General features: G+C 43.4%; 1 long non-coding RNA gene across 1 annotated transcript; it reads right to left on the reverse strand.

The window, feature by feature from the left end:
- Positions 1 to 8,717: 8,717 nt before the first annotated feature.
- Positions 8,718 to 14,411, reverse strand: LOC310846191. The gene is made up of 2 exons (XR_014565197.1): positions 14,124 to 14,411; positions 8,718 to 9,505 (listed from the first exon to the last, which is right to left on the reverse strand). It is a non-coding gene; the product is annotated as an uncharacterized lncRNA (long non-coding RNA).
- Positions 14,412 to 14,739: the final 328 nt, after the last annotated feature.

The following is a 14,739-nucleotide window of genomic DNA, read 5'->3' on the forward strand; positions in this document are numbered from 1 at the left end:
ATGGCGCAAAGGCAGCAGTGGCAGGGTCACACTTCCTGTTGTGCCTCAAGTGGTGAAACAGGAGAGGCCATCCCTGTTTACCTTTGTACAGTAGGCTACATTCCAGTCACATAAAAGCCAGAGGTTTCTATACACTGCTCCCCAGTGTGCAAGATTAACAGTCCTCTATTGGTGAATATCCATCAAAAATGTTTCAGACTGGAAGCAAAAATGTTCATTTCTGCAGTTTTGAGCAGTTTAAGTGCTTCATTTGTTGTGCACTAGTTTAATGGCTGGCTGTTACAGTGTATTTTTTTTTTCATGAAGCCAGAAGAATGACATAAAATGTATTTGATCTTAAAGCAACCATGACAGAAGTTTTCTTCTAGACATAACGTGCTCCTGAGGAGTGTATGTGTGCAGGGCTTGCTTCTGTGCAGACTGGATGGAATGCCGACAGCTTCAGTATTAAAAACATGACTAAATAGAAGAAACATTTGCTGTTCATTAAGCAAGTCCATAAAAGTGTTCACTACGAGAAGGGAGCCAGCATTTCTGCTTTCATTGTTTGAGGGTGGAGGAAGGAGCGTCTTGGATCAAGAAAAGAGTTCTTCTCTGTCACTTTTATCGCTTGGCACAGTCTCTGGTTTGTCTGCATCCAAATTGAAATGAAAAACAGGGGGTGTCAGGAGCCCTATCGCTAGGAATGCAATCCAGTATTCTAAAAATAATGTCCAGAGGAAATTTCATATCATTTTTAGAACATGCTACTTCTCAGAACTAAGGGAAGAATCCAACAAAGCAGGAATGCAAAAGCGATCCTCTTTTGCCTGCCTGTGCAGCTGACCAGCTCAACCAAGTGTGTATATTCATATCTACAACAGCAAAAGTGGCTCAATATTGGATGCTGGGCTAAAAAGTCACAATAGTCAGTTTCAGTGCTCTGCCTATACAAACAACTGCAATTGTTCCTTCAGTTCAGCCATTTGAACAGACCTTGCTGTGCTGTCTGGCAGGGGTGCCAACTCTTGGGGGCCGAGCCCTTTTGGGTCTCCCAATATTTTGGGGGTGGGGGCCGCCCCCCCCCAATGTCCAAAAAGCATGGAGGTGAAGCATGGAGCCAAGCGCAGTGCAGTTCCAGTGGCTGGTTCCTCCTGCTCCTGCTGCCATGAAGGGGAAGGAGGATCGAAGAAGCCACCCGCCAGTGATGGTGCCAGGAGGGGGAGCCACTGGCCGCTGAAGCCATGTGGCCACCACATTCAGCTCTGCCCCCAACTTCTCCTGACATCCTGACGTCATGCACACGCTACGTGCAACATCATGCATGTGATGTTGGGCCCCCCAAATTGCCCGTGCAAGCTGGCGCCTCTGCTGCCAGGCAAGTTTTCCAGAAGTGCAAGAGTATTTTTGCAGACTTAGCAGCATAGCGCAAGACCTAGCTTAACAAATGTGGGGTGGTAACATTCAAACAGAGAGGAAACCAAGAAGCGTGGAGCATATTTTGAAGAGAGCTTCCTGCTATTCTGGCCCTCTAAATGCAATCACGTGGGAGTTAATATTTTTGCCCAAACGTGTAAACTATCCTCTGATCTCTGCCCTACCCTCAAGCAGGTGAAGGTGTTCTTTTGGGGCAGTTCGTATATGGAAGTTAAGATAAACTACTACCACATTTCCCTAAATTGGTTGGAGGAGAGTGGAACACTGCCAATAAGAAAAGCACAACAGATCCGAAGAGCCATGGGATGCTTTGCTGCTATTTTGCCAGGTAGGAATCCTCATGTCTGAATGAAGTGGATCCAGAACACTGAAGAATGCAGGGGAGACACTGGAGGTGGATGAACTGCTCCTGAAGGTGTGTAAATCTTACTCTTACACACACACTAAAAGTAAACCTTTTGTGTGGCATAGGGTGGAAGTGTGCCTCGAGTTTTAATTCTGGGAAGGGGTGGTCTTTAGTCATATCAGGCATTTGGGAAACAATGCCCTAAATGATGCCTACACTGATGATTTTTGTGCAAACAGTGCTGGCCAGAGGCTCGTCATGATCCCTAGTTTTGAAGAAAAAAGGTTGTTCAGAGTTTCTGCAGTAGAATGGAGCAAAGGGGTATGACTGGCAAGACAGAACTTGTTCTTGAAATAATTCAAAACTCCTTTCAGAAGTGTAAGGAGGGGAGGGGAGCACACAGGCTTGGTCTACAGAAAGACCCAGACAGTCCCAATGCCCGGCACTTCCAGTTCAACTATCAGGATGGGGGAAGGCTCCTTTCTGAAGACCCTTGAAAGCCAGAGCTGTAAGACAATGCCTAAGAAAAGCCTTCTGCGCCACAGTAAAGACCTATCTAATCCCAGTAGCAGCAGGAGTAGTGTGATGGATCCACCTTCCCAACACGGGTGTTGCTGCTGCTTATCCGCTTACCAATCCAGCAATCCTGTTCATGCAACCACATGAACCACAACGTCCCCAATGCCCACCCCCATCCAGGTATGCAGTGGAGATTTCAGCGTTGGGAGAGTGGATCTGCAGACGCCCCACTATCTAGTGCCCACAGTGCCAACTAGATACCTAAAGGAAACCCACAAGCAAAGTATGAGTGCAATAGTACTCTCTCAATATTGTTCACCAGCAACTGGCATCCAGAGGCATGACACATGGAGTTAATACATAACCAGAATGACTCGTATCCAATGTCAAAACAAAAAAAATTCCTTCCAGTAGCACCTTAAAGACCAACTAAGTCAGTTCTTGGTATGAGCTTTCGTGTGCATGCACACTTCTTCAGATACACTGAAACAGAAGTTTCCAGACCCTTCTATATAGTGAGAAGGTGGGGAGGGGTATTACTCAGAAGGCTGGTGGGAATGGGTGATTGGCAGATAGCTGTGATGAGCCTGTTGACGACTCTTAAACTGCAATAGGTCTTACAGGAAGAAGCAAGGGGTGAAAAGGTGAAAAATGGCTTTGTCATGTATAATGAGATAAGAATCCAAGGTCTTTGTTCAGGCCAGATTTCTCCATGGTTTTAAGTTTGGTGATAAGTTGTAATTCAGCAGCTTCTCTTTCCAGTCTATTTCTGAAATTCCTTTGTAGTAAAACAGCTACTTTGAGATCTTGTATAGAATGTCCTGGGAGATTGAAGTGTTCTCCTACTGGTTTCTCTGTCTTGTGATTCCTGATGTCCGATTTATGTCCGTTTATTCTTTGGCGTAAGGTCTGGCCTGTTTGTCCAATATAGAGAGCTGAAGGACACTGTTGGCATTTGATGGCATACACAATGTTAGACGATGAGCAATTAAACAGTCCCGAGATGGTATGTGTGATGTTGTTGGGGCCAGTAATGGTGTTGTCCGGGTGTATGTGGCAGCAAAGTTGGCATCTGGGTTTATTGCAGGCTCTGGTGCCAGTGTCCGTGTTAGGTCTGGTTGTAGTATTATTGTGGGTTAGGAGTTGTTTAAGACTGGGTGGCTGTCTGTAGGCAATGAAAGGTCTTCCTCCCAGAGCTTGAGAAAGAGAACTGTCATTGTCCAGGAGAGGTTGTAGATCTCTGATGATGCGTTGTACTGTTTTAACTTGGGAGCTGTATGTGATGACTAGAGGTGTTCTGTTATTTTCTTTTTTGGGTCTGTCTTGCAGCAAGTTCTCTCTGGGTATCAGTCTGGCTCTGTTGATCTGTTGTCTAACTTCATCTGTTGGGTATTTTAGTTCTAAAAAGGTTTGCTGTAGATTTCTTAGGTGAGAGTCTCTGTCTGTAGAATTGGAACAGATGCGGCTGTAACGTAGTGCCTGGCTATATACAATGGACTGTTTGGTATGTTTGGGATGGTAGCTAGAGGCATGTAGATATGTTTGTCGGTCAGTTGGTTTACGGTATAAGGTGGTGTCTATGTGCCCATCCTGTATTTTTATAGTAGTGTCCAAAAAATGTATTTCTTGCATAGATTGATTCATAGTTAGGTTGATTGTGGGGTGATAATCATTGAATTTCTGGTGGAAGGTGTTCAGGGTCTGTTGACCATGTGTCCAGATGATAAAAATATCGTCAATGTATCGCAGGTACAAGAGAGGTTTGAGTGGGTAGGAGTTTAGGAAACGTTGTTCTAAATCTGCCATGAAGATGTTGGCATACTGTGGGGCCATGCGGGTGCCCATTGCTGTGCCGCTGATCTGAAGGAACAGGTCATCACCGAATTTGAAGTTGTTGTGGGTAAGGACAAATTGGCAGAGTTTGGTGGCAAAGTCCGCTGTGGTTTTATCTGAAATGGTGTTCCTTATAGCTTGTAAACCATCGTTGTGTGGGATGTTGGTATACAGAGATTCCACATCCATAGTAGTATTGTTGGGAAGATTATTTAAAGATTGTATTTTCCTCAGAAAATCTGTGGTGTCACGTACATAGCTGGGAGCACTGATGGCATATGGTTTCAGAACAGAGTCCATATAACCGGAGACACCCACTGTAATAGTGCCAATACCTGAAATGATGGGGCGTCCTGGATTTCCTGGTTTGTGTATTTTAGGTAGAAGATAGAAAGTTCCTGGTCGAGGTTCTGTTGGTGTGTTAGTGAGGATCTGTTCTTGGATGTGTGGGGGTAGCTCCTTAACAATCTTGTTCAGTTCTTTTTTCTTTTTTTTTACTATGGCAGACCAACACGGCTACCTATCGTATCCAATGGTTGATTAAAGCCATTCAAGTTGGCGGCCATCATTACACGATGTGGCTGAATGGAGAAGTGCTTCCTTTTGTCTGCCCTCAATCTCCCACCACTGAGCTTTGTTGGAAGATCCCAGATGCCAATATTATGAGAGAGGAAGAAGTGGGTCTACTTTTTTTCCACACCACACATAATTTTATACACATTATCTTGCTTCCTACTTACTTACCTTCTTCCCACCCCTGCCACTGGCTCTTCATCTATCTAAGCCATATCTACCATTGAAATTATTCTTTGGAAAAGGAATCTGACTTTGAGGATTTGCACCACAGGCCCCAGGTCCTTGAAACCCAGTTTCCCCTCCTCTCAGTATCACTTCCCTAACCCACTGGGCAAACCAAGCACAATGTGCTGCCCCCAACCCCAGCAATATGCAGGAAATACATGCAGCAACCTTTGCCTATTGTGGTTGGAAGGTGGAGAAAGGGGTCGTGCTGGCCCCTCCTGTTTTTCTATAGGGTCTCTTTCTTCCCCTTCCCCGTATTCTACCATCAGACTCTGCCCATGGATCCTCTTAAAATTGCACCACATTTCTTTGCACTCTTGAGGGTTGACCAAGTTGCCCTTTCACACTTCGATAATGGCTTGTTGACCTTCTAGAGAGATGAGGGATATGGCAAAATTAGATGTTCAGATCACCATCAAACTGAGGATTCCTCAAATACTCCTTAGCCAATCTGCCTTCCTGCCTCTCCAGCACAGTTCCCCGTTTCCATAGCAATGGTGTATTACTTTAAATAGGTTTCATTCCAAAACAATATTGTGGTTCCTCGTCTATTGTGGCTTAATTAAAAATAACCTTTCTTTCCTGAATCCCCCTGGCATAAGTCTTTGTTTTGTCTGCCGAGTGAGATGTTAGAGATGACCTTCCTAATTAGCTGACTCCTCTGTCCAAGGACTAGAGTTACTCATGATATGTTTTGTAAATGGTTTCAGCAGAGAACTGAACTTGGACCATCATGATTAGAATGCATTTTAAAGCTTCGGCAAGATGAGCTAAAATGATTTTTCCCCATTACCTGAAATTTCAGTGAATGCAGTTATTGTTCAGAAGCTGCACAGCTCAGCAATGGTCTAATATGCCGTATCTTTCAGCAGCATGTAACTCTGATTTTGCAAAGAGAAGATGTGGAATCAGAACATAAGATAAGCCTGCTGGATCAGGCCAATGGCCCATCTAGTCCAACTCCTGTTCTTACAGTGGCTGACAAGATACCTGTGGGAAGCCTGCAAGCTGGACTTGAGTGAAAAGGTATTCTGCCCACCTGTGATTCCCAGCAACTGGTATTCAGAGGCATTGTGCCTTTGACAGTGGAAGCAGAACACAGCCATTGTGGCTATTGATATTTTCCCATATTTGAATTGGAGTGGGGGGAGAAATACCTTGGGAGTATTGTTGCTTTCCTGTTGCTTGGTTGAACCATTCATCAACATACGGCATTCATCAGCTGAAAGCTGAAAGCACTATAGTTGTGATCTGATTTGTTGCAACAAGTTGGGTCATAGACAGAAAAGTATTCCCACATGGTGGAGGATATATACCATAATAAACTATTGGTGAACTCACTTTTCTTAATGTGGCCCCTTATGTAGCCAAAATGGGACCATCTACACATAAGAAAAAGGTATTGGCTGGCTTAGGGGAACCCAAAGGTCTGTATAATGTTTTTTTTTTTTTTTAATGAGATGAGGAGCTTAATAGGGAACCCAAAACAGGTCAATGAAGACTGAGCATGCTCAGTGGCCACAGAATGCTAAATGTATTGAGCTTGGGGAAGAGAAAACTAAGGTATGGAATAAAGTATCCCAAACAAAGGCTTGGACATTGAACTGGAGCACTCCATGTTGCAACATATTGTTGAGAAGTCCCACTTGTGATGCCTTCAATAGAAGCCTTATTGCCTCCTTTATTTATTGGAATGGAAGGTCAGAGGCCCACTATTATAGTTCAGTGAACAGCATGTGGGTTCTAGCAGTCTATAGCAAGCACACATAAAGAAGAAATGTAACAGGGAAGATCCCACTTTGTTCACATAACAGGCTTCTGTTTTGAGGTAGTGTCAGATTCTTTACCGCCCTTTTGAAGAAAGATGTGAGTGGGATGTGCAAGCAAAGCTTCTTTATTAAAGCAGAGTATGGATCAAAGGAGGAATACTGTTCTAGCCCTTTTTTCTTTGTCCCTTTCTCCCTGAGAGTTGCCTGTTCACAGATGGATGGGAACCACTCCCAGGCTGGCCTGGAAACCCAAACCAGAAAGAGGAAAGGCCCAATGGGAACTTGATTGTCACTCCTTCCCTACACTTAATTTGTCTGTTTGCACTCAGTAGTCAATATCAAATTACTCAGCAGACAACTCCCATGAATTTGCTATGGACATTTAAAGATGTGTCAGTGAAATGTTGGCCTGCAATCTAGAGATAATTTGGAGAATTCTGGTAATGCTGATATTTTCTTTTCAGTTGTATTCAGCTCAACTTCCTTGCCCCTTCCTTGTGGAGAGAGGAAGAAACTTAGAGCTACACACACCGATCGCAGCCCAACAAAAATGCAAGTGTGCCCATCCCATTCAATGGCTTACCAGTGGATAAGCATGCTTAACTCTGGATTGTGGCAATGATAATATTTACATGTAAAGTGTACCACATTAACAAGGCAAACATATGTTTGCAGATAGTGAGGCAAATGTACACTCTGAGTAGATGTGGGTATTATATAAGGACAAAAGAATTCCTTCCAGTAGCACCAAGGTGCTACTGGAAGGAATTTTTTTGTTTTGACTATGGCAGACCAACACGGCTACCTATCTGTAACTTATATAAGGATGTTCACTAGGACGTCACACTGATGATATGTACTTTGACAAATATGAACATCTTTGTGTGATGTGGCTCCCAGGCTCTCTTTATCTCATGCGATCTACATTTTCTCACTGTCAGGGAAATAGTGGGGAGTAAAAACCATAGCAACTGTGGATGAGCCCCAGGGAAGAGCCATCGCTCAGTGGCAGAACATCTATTTTGCTTGCAGAAGGTCCCAGGTTTAGTCCCTGACATATTCAAGAAGAGCTGAGAGAGGTCCATCTGAAAACCTGGAGAGTCTCTGCCAGTCAACGAGTACATATTACTAAGCTAGGAGCACCCATGGTCAAACGCACTATAAGGCAGCCTCCTGTGGTCACATTTGCACCATACATTTCAGGCACTCCTATACAACTAACAGTCATTGCTTTCCCCAAAAAAATCCTGGGAAATGTAATTTGTTAAGGATGCTGACCTCACAAACGTACAGTTCCCAACTCCCTTAACAGGATTCTCCATGATGGTTAAAATTTGTATAAGATTTAATTCTATAGTGTGGGTGTATCCTATGTTTCTATGAATGCCATGAAAGGAAGCACTTCTTGGAGCTGGAGACAGCAGAGTCTATGATGGCTCAATCCTAACTCCATTTACCTAGGAGTTAGCTGCACTGAACTCAGTAGACTTAATTATGAGCAGCCAAGGTTAAGATCGTGCTGTTGGTGCCCTGCTTGCACCTCTGTGAGGACTGTTTCCTCCTGGTTTTCAAGTTGCAGCTCATGATGATGACATGGACAACACATTACTAGTTGAGTGGTCAAAATATAAGCAGATTTTGATTGAACTTGTAGAACATTCGGAGAAATCATAGCAGAAAGAACCCTTAGGAAATGGAAACAATGAGAAATAGAAGTAAGTCACTGAAAGAAACCCCAGACGAAAAGATCTTTGTTCCTAAGGGCTTACTCACAAGAATCAGAGAATTTAGCCTTCACAAGTCCCAGTTCAAAGGCAATAGCAAGATTTCCTGCTATGCACTGGTTGAAGGTACAAAGCTGTTTGCCCCTTTTAAAAAATGGGAGGGAGAAAGAGAAAAAACAAGGGTATGTGTGTCCTTTGTAGTAAGAGAAGGAGCCCCCTACCATCAAAGAACTAAATACAAGTGACATTTAAATAGGATAGGGGGAGTATGTAGAAGGATGGTACATAGATGTGGGAGGAAATGACTGGCTTGTGTTTGCTTTTTTTTATTATTGACTTGGTAAACTGTTTTGCAATGTTGCTGTACAGGGGAAATTACATGTTACTTCCATAATTTCCCTTTTCTTTACAATTGCCAATCACTTTTTACAGTGCATGTAGATGATGATCTTGTAAAATTGTTGCAGTCCAGGGTTTTCTTCCCCCAGATCAGTTTTCTGGCAAAATTAATGGTAATAAAATGTGGTTGCAGCACCAGCCTGCCCAGTGTGGAAAAGGAGTGCTGCTGTATAATATAAACCTATATTAAGTGCAGCTGGAACTTGTTCTAACTCTACTTGCAGCTCATTTCAAAAAACGAAAGGCCTCTGAAAAAGGCAAACTTTTAAAAGTCACAAGATGGAACAGGAGGTCTATCCTGCCTTCCATCTGACTGAAAACCATAAAGAAAGGAACATCAAAGACAGCTTGAGAAAGAGAGTTCCAAATGGAAGGAGCCCCAGGCAAAAAGCCTTTGTTCCTGGCATCTACTCACCTGACATCTACCAAAGAACAGAGCAAGGCCTTGCTAGAACCTCTTAACCTGAATCAAGTAGTTACAGTACAATCCTAGCCATGCCTAAATTCTTTCCTACCTGATATTTCCCAGGTCCAATTTGTTGCTAGGTGGCTTTCTTGCTTTCCACAGGGCAAGCTGATTGGGGAGGCAGTATGGAGCAGGGGAAACAGTCCATAGGAAAAAGTGAAATGCTTCTACTCCCTACCATTTCTTCGACCCATAATGTTCAATTGTGTTGAATGTAATCAAATAACTTAACCTACGAAAGAGAAAAAGACACTTTATGTAACTCTGAAATACTTACCTGTTTAACTTGCTCTGAGACAGCCAGTAATGCAGGAAAATAAAAAGTTTTTTTAAAAGGATGAATGGGATGTTAAGTACATCTGCCTTTAATGTTTGCCTCAAAGACCTTCATTAGTTTAATGTAGTTGTTCAAACAAGCTGATCCATATAAGGCAGAAAACTGTGCAGCTCCCCTCTACTAGGAGGCTGCAGTGTTGACATAGGAATTGCTTTGCGTGAGCACCTTATCTAGAAGATTGGTGATAAACTGAAAAATTCCATGTGATCAACAGAAAGCATTTCATTCTTATCTGAAGGGAAAACCAGAGAGATGTGCATGAGATAGCTGGAGAGGAATGTTGGTGAACATGTTTCACAAAAAAACTATTATTGCTTATGGGTTGTTTGTTGTTTTGCTTTTGAACTGAGTGATACCAATAAAGTTATTGAAGGTTTCAAACCTCTTCCCACTCTCATCTTTTTAGGAATTTATATCTTAAAGTTTAAACCCTGAATATCAGGAGTCCTGTTGTTACAGCAAACTTGATTTCACGTTAAGTTTCACATTGTTGAAATATTTATATTCCACTTTAAAAATATACTCAAAAACAGCTTATAACTGTAATAGAAATCAGCTGTCTATAACAAATTCATGTAAATATTAAAATACAAAACCAATAAAGTTCTGGCTTATTGGTGCTAATTTGTAAAGAGCTAACCTTTTAGTGTTGCAGCACCTAGCTTTAGAACCCCTTGCCTACTGATATCAGGCTGTGTTGTTCTAGATGCTAAAAACCTTTCCCCCAGCAAGTCTACTGGGACATATAATGTAGTTATAAACATTTGTTTACTTTTTTCTGTTTTTGTCTGTGCTTTATTGATAATTATCTAAGTAGACATGGTTACAATTGACCTGAAAATCAGTCATCTGCCACTGCAGGTCCCCCATGCAAGGCCCATGACTTCTGTGATGGGGGAAAAAATCTACTTCCCTGTAATAGGGAAAGAATGTAATTCTGTATTTCTTTGTGAATCAGACATACTCATACCAAGCAGTTGTTCTGACTTGCAAATAGATTCCCCTGTGACTTCTGTACTTTTGCCTCTTAATCACTGGAGAAAATAATGGGGACACTTTTATGAATAAACAAAAGTCACCACTTATTATTATGATTAAATAATATAATGTGTTAACAGTAAATCTGCTATATTATAAGCTTTGTTGGGAGTCTACACTACACCATGTTAGTTACTGCTGTCTCTGAAAACTCCTAAAAAGTATTATTTGTACAAATGGAGCTATCATCTGAAGTCTTGTGAACTAAATTTATAGTCCATGAGATACGGCAGGCGCTCACTATCTGCGCTTGCCAGAAACAATTGAAGACATTTTTGTTCCAATGGGTTTTACCAGTGGGATGAGCAGTTCTCTGCGCTGGGTGTCTACTTTGAATTGTTTTAGACACCTATTTGCTGTTTTCTGTGCTGTTTTTCAGCTGTATGTGGTACATATATGTGGAGGGTGATGAATAAATAAAATCTAATGGTACGGCTTCAGAGCTATAGTGGTGCTAACTGGAAATAAATAATTTCTGTTCTTGCACTGATCACATAAGTATATTTTCACTTTTAGGAGGGAATTTTTTTTGTGAATCCTTCCCCCCTGAGTCAGACTCCTGACTCTGCTTCATAAGCATTTTAGAGCTGCCTGCTGAACTTCCTTTGTTCTAGCCTAGGGTTATGAAGTGACTTTGTAGATCAGTTAGGTAAGCTCAGCAGAATTTCTTCCTTGCCCTTGTCTTAAATGCAGAAATACAGCAGACATGGTTAAACCACCCAAAAGACAGAGAGTGAGCAATGTCTGTGAAAAACTGAAGATGGGTAGACAAGTATACACGGTTACCTGGGATGGAATAAATCCCATTGAACTCAGTGGTGCTTACCTATGAGTAGACACATATAGGATTGGATTGTCCTTTCAGTTGAGAAATATATATATATATTATTCAGGTAACTAACCCAAATGTTTCTGAAAGGAAAATTGTTCTTTTTCAAAATTTAGCATTTTTTCCCTCTGCGTCCTGTACATGTTCATGTGGAGATAGGTTCCCTAATATTTGCCTCAGCATGGTCTTAAACCAGGTGTCAGGACTGCCGCTACTGAACCCCTGACACCAGGTCTCATGGTTAAGGTCTCTCCTCACTAAACACGATCTCTGGCAACAAAAAAAGCCTAAGCTTAGCTCAGCACAGCAGTAAAAAGGACCAGGGAGGAGCAAAGGGGTGACAAGCTTTGCCTCCATGTTCTCAAGATCTTGGTGTGCCATAGTTTGGTTTAGCGTGTCATACAGATCAGATCAGAGAGTCCTACTGAAGTCTGTTGCACAATGATTTCCTTGAGCAAGGGGGTCCAAGTCCAACACTCCACCTTTTGGCCATGATTGGCTCTCATGGCAATTTAAATTAATTAACACATTGAATCCAGATTACTTAATCTCAGGGTAGGAAAGAAAACTCAATGCTCTTTAGCAGTGATGTGGGTTTTTCGGGGGGGGGGTGAATGTTGAAAATTCAGCTGCTTTGGTTAAACCACCCAAATTTTCGGATGCCCTAGAGAGTGATCTAATTTGGCATGCTTATTTTACTTGTTTTTATTAAGCAAAGGTAAGCACTTTGAAACTGCCATGCCTGCTTAATACTGTGCTTGCAGTTGGCATTCGTTCATTTTTCCATGGAAAAATAAAGCATTCCAAAAAAAATTGGACCCACATCTTTGCTGTATCTAGATATGTTGAAGATTGTGATTTCCTTTTCAATCAGTCACCACTTGTGCATGGTATGTCAGCGCAGCAGTAAAACTGCTAGAACATTTGCAAATGTTTGCAACATAAGCAGAGTCTGGTATGGTTTCAAATTAAATGGGGGTCATGTGTTGAGATTTCTGCATTGTAGAGTATTGGACTAGATGATCCTTGAGGTCCTTTCCAAGTCTATGCTTCTACATCAGTTAAATGACCTCAGAATGTATGAGTAGCATTATTTCTAATTGTATCATTATTTTTCAATCTTGCATTACTAAAAAAAAATAGCACTTGCGCCAGAAAACCAAGATAATTTTTGTACATGCTGTTTTTGGTAAGAGGCAGGAAGCAAGTAGAAGGGGGTGAATTAAAGGTGAAAGCTTCAGTCTCTCTAGGCCATGTGCTGTCCAGGCCAATTCCTTGAAAGGGACTGCTGACTGACTGTGGTGAGCTGACATTGTCAAAGAACAGCAGCATTGTAGGGCCAATCCAGACACCGTGGCTTTCCTGGAAGAATCATTAGAGCTGTGACTCAACTGGCCCAGATATCCAATGGCTCCTATTGTGAAGGAATCACCATTTCCAAGCATTTTAAACAGCTAGGCACAGTTGCTGGGAATTATTTCTTCCTCCAGTAAAGTGGTATTATTGCACACTGTTTGCTTTGGGGATGAGAGTTGGGCTATTGTCAGGGGTATTGGACAGCACATCCCTAAAATCACCCCCCCCCGTACCCATCTGTGCCATTCTGTACCACCACCATTTTTTACTTCTATGTATTTATTTATGTATACATTATATATAACAGTGAAAAGTAAACTGTGGATCCTTATGAAGCCTAAACAGAACAAGAAAAAATAAAGTGTGTTTTGTTCTCATACCAGATGTAAGCCACATTCATTTCGTACCTATGAATAGTGTATCATGATTGTTGTTGTTGTTTTATTATGTATATCCCACCCATCTGGCTGGGTTTCCCCAGCCACTCTGGGTGGCTTCCAATACATATAAAAACATAATAAAATGCCAAACATTAAAAACTTCCCGATACAGGGCTGCCTTCAGATGTCTTATAAAAGTTGTGTAGTTCTTTATCTCTTTGACACCTGATGGGAAGGCATTCCACAGGGAGGGTGCCGCTGCAGAGTACATTGGAGCCAGCCACCACACATGTACAGATGAGTGTGCATGCGCCAATGGTAGCCCCAAACTCCTGTTTTTGAAGCTGAGAAACAGAAAAGGTTGTGCACACCAGGTGAAGACATCCCCACTCACTCTGAATTACATGTACCGTTAGGTCTGAGGATTACGTTGCAATTTCTTTCTAGCAGGGACGGGGACCCTGTGGCCCTTCTAGTGCTGGACTCCCGCTTCCATTAGCCCCATGGTTCCCAACGTGGGACACACACACACCCAACGGGGGGCAATTTGATTTTTAAGGGGGGCAATTTGAGAATGAGTTATTAACAGTGAATGGCCTTTTAAGCTTCCTCCAAGTGAACAGGAGTTCACTATTTGAATAATAAGAATTATATGGGGGGGGCTCAGGATTTTAGAGATGCTTAGGTGGGGCATGGCCAACAAAAGGTTGGGAACCACTGCATCAGCCGGGGCCAGCAAAGCCCAATGGTCAGGAATGATGGGAGCTGGAGTCCAGCAAATCATCTGGAGGGCAGCACCTCGACGACCCCCTACAGTTTAAGCCTGGCCTTGGTCACAATGTTCTGCTCCCCTCTGCAGGGCTGTGCTTACTCAGCAGGGCATGAAAGAAAGGTTATTCCACACGCTCACCACGAATGTAGGTTTTCCTACATTCCCTGCTGACAGAGACAGCGCTCCCGTTCAGCCCCACACCTGAGGCAGCCGCAAGGAGGGTGGGGAGCGCTTGGCTGCCCCTCCACCTTTCGCGGCGCTGCGTTCCGGGAACAGCCGCTTCCCTCCCAGGGTCAGGGCTTCGCCGGCGCGCTGAGGAAACGCGCGCCCAGCCGCAGGGTAGCTAGGCGCTTTCCAATGGGGGCCAGACTTTTTCGCCGCCGCCTTCTAAGGTAAGGCCGGCTGCTCCCCGCGCAGGACTCCTGCCCAGCCAGCCGAGGGAAAGGTGGGGAAGGCCGCCTGCCTTTATATGGGCATCCTCGCATGCTTGGGCGGACGTGGGAAAGTGACGTCACGGAGCTGGAAAAGATGCCCCGAGGCTTCTTGCGGTGGTAGCTGCTGCCAGGCTCGCTTCGGGCGGGTTGGATTAGTCTCTGGGAGAACTTCCCGCTCGCCTAGCTGGCCGCCTTCACAGGCCACAGTTCCCCGGGCTTGCCGTGGGCAAATGCACCTGAGGGAGGAGGGGGGTGGGCAAATCGACTCCTCCCAGGATCCCCGCCCCTCCCATCCCAGCTCTGGTTTCTTTTTTACGCGC

This window comes from Podarcis gaigeae (genome assembly GCF_964106915.1).
Source record: "Podarcis gaigeae genome assembly, chromosome: 1".
Taxonomy (NCBI): Eukaryota; Metazoa; Chordata; class Lepidosauria; order Squamata; family Lacertidae; genus Podarcis; species Podarcis gaigeae.